The 4804-nt window shown below is 48.4% G+C and overlaps 1 protein-coding gene across 2 annotated transcripts in view; it reads right to left on the bottom strand.

Annotated features, from left to right (window-relative positions):
* Window positions 1-3396, bottom strand: part of Mobp (myelin-associated oligodendrocyte basic protein) — a 34844-nt gene extending 31448 nt beyond the window's left edge. The window contains exon 1 of one of the 2 annotated variants that reach the window (XM_005348114.3): window positions 3306-3396. The gene's annotated coding sequence lies outside the window, so the exon portion shown is untranslated. The remainder of the gene's footprint in view (window positions 1-3305) is intronic. The other variant, XM_013346588.2, reaches the window with a different exon arrangement.
* Between the last annotated feature and the right edge of the window lie 1408 nt (window positions 3397-4804).

Below are 4804 nucleotides of genomic sequence, written 5' to 3'. Positions count from 1 at the left end.
ACCACCGCCCGGCTAATTGTTCATATATTTTTTTAATTATTTTCTGTGTGGCCACATGTATAGCATAGCCCCAGAATTCTTTAACTTCCTCTTGGGGACATCAAGCTTCAACACTAAGCTAAGTGCACATCGATGGCTGGCTAACATCGGGTAAGCAATAGTACTGGTGAGTGCCAAGACTAATCCTTGTGTGGCTACTGGGAACCCGGATGTCAATGAGAAGCTCCATGTGGTAACAGGTAAACTGAGACATCAAGAAAAACCACTTCTTCATCTCCTCAGCATAGGGAAGGCTCTGGAGTTCCCAACTTACTCAAAGTCCATGATTTAGTGGGCTATTCGCTTGTGAGAGTGTGGTTGCCTCATGCAAGGACTAAACCTTCTTGAAGAAACAGGGACAATAGGGTGAAGTGAGGTAGTCTCCTTTTTCAGTGGACTTGGACCCTGGGAAGATTCAAAATGTAGGACTATGATGGTAATAATAACAGCAACAACAATAATGATAATATAGAGGCCTGACGCCTGGTTTTCACTTGTCCCTCAGGAGGCTAGTGTCTCCCTTGAGGCCCTGAAGTGCAGGTGCCGTCCCATGATTCCCTGTTCCAGGGTGGTGTCGCCGGGTGTGATCATAGGGTGCCTCTTTCTGTTCTCTCACCTAGGAGATGTGGGTGTTTCCTACCTCACAGGTTTTGAGATTAAGAAGACCTGCATGCCTTAGAAACATCTTGAAGAAGTCTATGCTGGGGGTGGGTTCTGGAACACATGGGGATCCCTGACCTCGAGCCTGCTGAGCTCAGGGACACACAACTATGGCATTCACATATATCGAAGGGCAATCAAACTCAGGGACAGACACTATGGCATTCACATATATCAAAGGGCAACCCAGCTGCAAACGTTTGAGTTTCTTATGATTTCCACACAGAGATCTTGAAAATCCTAGTCGCTCTTCAACAGAACTTCAAAGTTGACATAATCAGATTCCGTAGGTGCAACCAGCTGAGGCCCAGCCCAGCCCCGCAGAATTCTAGATCATCAGAAGCAGGTGCCATCCACAGACCCTGCCTCCTAAGCTCTCTGTACCCTGAGCCTCAATTGTTTTGACTGAGAAAAAGGAGGGGTTTAACATCTTCATTGTCTACCGCTAAATAATTCACCATAGGAATATATAATCTGTCTGTCTGTGTGTTTTGAGGCAGGATCTTTAACCCAGACTGGTCTCCAGCTCCCCTTGTAGCTGAAGATGACCTTGAACTTCCGACCCCCCTGAGTGCTGGAATCACAGGTGTGTGCCACCGCCTATACAGTTTACCCAACATCCGTGACTGAACTTGGGGCTCTGTGTCCACTAGGCGGGCGCTGCTGACTGAGCTATGTTCCCAGCCTCATGATCCTTTCAGCAAAAACCTCATCAAACTGCAGGTGACTCCTTAGCTACGGCAGTCACAGGACCTAATGCTGTGTTTTCCCAGGAAGGGTGGGATCTATGCTGGGCGGAAGTGCTGGAACCACGGGAGAAGGTGCCCCCACTGGTCAGGGGCCTGGTCACAGCATTAGTCAATATCACCCTATTAGAAGCTGTTTCCGGTTAGCATCATTCAGACCGAAGCTGAAGGACATTTGACAACAGCTTAGAAGCGGCCAGCATCTTAACTGGGCTCAGTGGGCACCATACTCGCTGTGCAGGATCTGAGTTCAGATTCCCGGCACCCACATAACAGCCAGTCATGGGCTCCGTCATCTGTAACCTCAGCACTGGGGTAGAGACAGGCAGACCCCTAGAGAGTCTAGGAACAGGCTCCAGACTCAGTGAGAGACCCTGTCTCAAAAACTAAGGTGGCGAAGGATGGATGAGATCACGTGACATTGACTTCTAACCTCTACACACACACACACACACAAGTCTGCACAGGCATACAGTCATAATACACACACACACCATCACCACCACCAACAACAACAAACAAGACTGTCAGAGAATGGTTGCCCTGGCCACATTTGCAGGTTAAGGGAATCTGAAGAGACAAGACATCCAGAAGCAGTGTGTGAGACTGGACTGGCTGCTAAACGCACGGATGAACAGCGGCAAGCTCGCTGTTAGTTTCCTGACATTAATGATGTGTGTGCACTTGGTTCTATGGGGGCGGGGATAAGGTGCAGGTGTCTGCACAGAAAGAACAGCCAGCAAATGCGGAGAATGTTAGCATTTGCCTGAACTAGGCACAGCTGGAGTTCTTCAAAAGTCTGCAACTTTTCCGTAGATTTGAAGCAATTTTGAGATTCACTCACCAGTAACCCCTGGCATCCTAAATAATCCCCAAACAGCAGATCTATGCACCTGGCTACAGCCCATTTCCTGCCTGCCTGTTCTGTTCACATGGCGTTCAAAACCTTTTCTCTATTTCCTTTCTAACACCATAGCGGAGTTCATTGCTTTATTCCCCTGGCACAAATCTCTTTCCTTTTTCCTCAGCCAAAGACTGAAGGTTCCCATGATCCTGTGAGATTTTGTATGAGACAGAGCATCAGCATCGCTCCAGTCAGGGTGAGAATTTGGTCCTCACTGCTGCGTCCCCTGGTTACAAATCCTGCTGTGTGTTTAAGGGAGAAGGAAGGAAGGAAAAGTCGCTCATAGTTCTCTTTTAACTCCGTCTGCTCCTTTTCAGATGTTTTTGTTGTCGTATGTTCATTGTGCACAATCCTGGGTCTTGTCATATTTTCACACGTATACGTAATTATTTCAGTCACCCTCCCCGTTTCCTTCCACTCCCGAAGGTCCACTACCTCTTCCCACCTGACCTCCCCTTCTTCTTTAGTGGTTTTTGTCCCTGGAGAGGGGTAAAATCCGAGGAGTTTCATTAGGGCTCCTTGTAGGAGCATGAGCAACTTACCAGCGCCAGCCAGATACATGACTAAGGACAGTGTCTCTCTTCCCTATTAACCATTAACTACGTAAGTCCTAGCGAGGGGTGGGGCCCCATGGAAACTCATTTTTTAAATCATAACAACAAATAAAACAAGAAATGGGACCTGGGGGAGAAACCACCAGCACCATTGATCTCTCCGCAACAGCAAAGATAATAAACAAGAAAATCCGAGCATCTTTCCCTGGGGCAGCAAACCCAGATATTAGGAAGGATGGTTCTGAGGTGCCTCTGCCCAGGCCAGAGTAAACGGCTGTTTTTTCTCTCTTGGGCTAGCTCTGTTCTTTTTCCTCCTCCCATCCCCAGCTACCATCATGGCTGGCTTCCCCTGAAACCCTTGGGGATGTATGCCCTTGCCGCGTGAGCCTTGGGAATCCTTACCTGCAGGTAGTGGCTACTGCATGAGAGAGAATCCCGTGGACACGCGGCTCTTGTGGGACTGGGCTACCTCAATACATGCAGAATATATAGGGAGAGGTTGCGCTGTCTGGGTTTTCATTACAGAGGTGTTTTTGATGGGTCCTCAGCCAAGTTGTACTTTACAACAAAAGCCACACAAAGGCTGCACAAAGGCCACACAGCGTTTAAACAAAAGGCTAAAGAGAGACCAAACAAAAGCTAAAGAAAGTTGAAACAAAGAGCAAAACAGAGAGAAAACAAAGGCTCAACAATGACAGGGACAAAGGCCAACAAAGAGTAAAAGAAAAATCTGAACAAAAGCTAAAGCCACATCACGCATGCCTGTGCGCACCCCGCATCCACCCTGCAGCCCATGCTCACTCCAGCATCCCACCACACAGTCAACACCCACGCAAAGCCTCCCTCCTCGCCAAGGCTGGCTCCTCACCGCTCTACCCACAGCAGGTCACACGTGCCCGTCCCTCCGGACCACACAGCTGCTCATCTCACAGAAGGGCCATGAGCCCACTCTGCTGGAGCCATGGAGAGATATGCTCACATCTTTCCACAATGTCAAACTGCCTTAACGAAACGTTGTCACGCTTTATCAGTGCTGTTGGCTGCAATTTGCTGAGTAATCTTGACTTCCCTTGATAGCCGGCTACATAGCAAACTCGGGGGTTTTTTAATGCCAAATTTAATGACCAGTATTAACTCTCAGCTCAAACACTACACACCACACTGTAAACTATGTATCTATGCAGGTTGTAGAATGACTCCCAAAGGATTCAAACCAAAGAGGCCCCACCCTAGGGAAAGCTGAGAAAGACAGAATTGTTATAGTGTATTCCAGTCTCCTTCCACAGCTAATAGAACTCTCTGAGCAAAAGGCAGTGGGGAGGGGGTGTGATTTTAGCTTAAACATCCAGGTCATAATCCATCAAGAGGGAAGTCAGGGCAGACACTCAAACAAGAACTTGAGGCAGAGATCATAAAAGATTATTGCTTGTCCTAGGTTCATGCCCAGCTAGCTCTCTTACAGAGCACAGGGCCACCACAGTGCTGCCCACAGTGGCAAGGCTCTCTCTCCTACATCACTAACAATCGAGGAAATCCTCCACAGACATGTCCATAGACCAGTCTGATCTAGGTGGACCCCAGTTGAACCTCCCTTCTCAAGTGATTCTAGGCTGTGTCAAATCGCCAGACAAAGTTATCTAGGACAAGGTGGTTAGATACGCAGCAAGGACTTCAGGTGAAGAGCGTCCAGAGACCTGGAAAGTCAGGTGCAGGGCAGAGCAGCTGACGCTTGGGACCATGGAGATGAGGGTGAGTTGGAAGGATGGGTGACTAGATTGATGTTCAGATGATGAACAGGCAGATGGTGACACTGGGGGCATATTGAACTGAAACCCTGTGTATAAAGCCAGGGATGCCTCTGTGTGTGTGTGTGTGTGTGTGTGTGTGTGTGTGTGTGTGTG

Source organism: Microtus ochrogaster, chromosome 5, assembly GCF_000317375.1.
Source record: "Microtus ochrogaster isolate Prairie Vole_2 chromosome 5, MicOch1.0, whole genome shotgun sequence".
Lineage (NCBI taxonomy): Eukaryota > Metazoa > Chordata > Mammalia > Rodentia > Cricetidae > Microtus > Microtus ochrogaster.
This window is presented reverse-complemented; position numbering and strand designations above follow the sequence as displayed.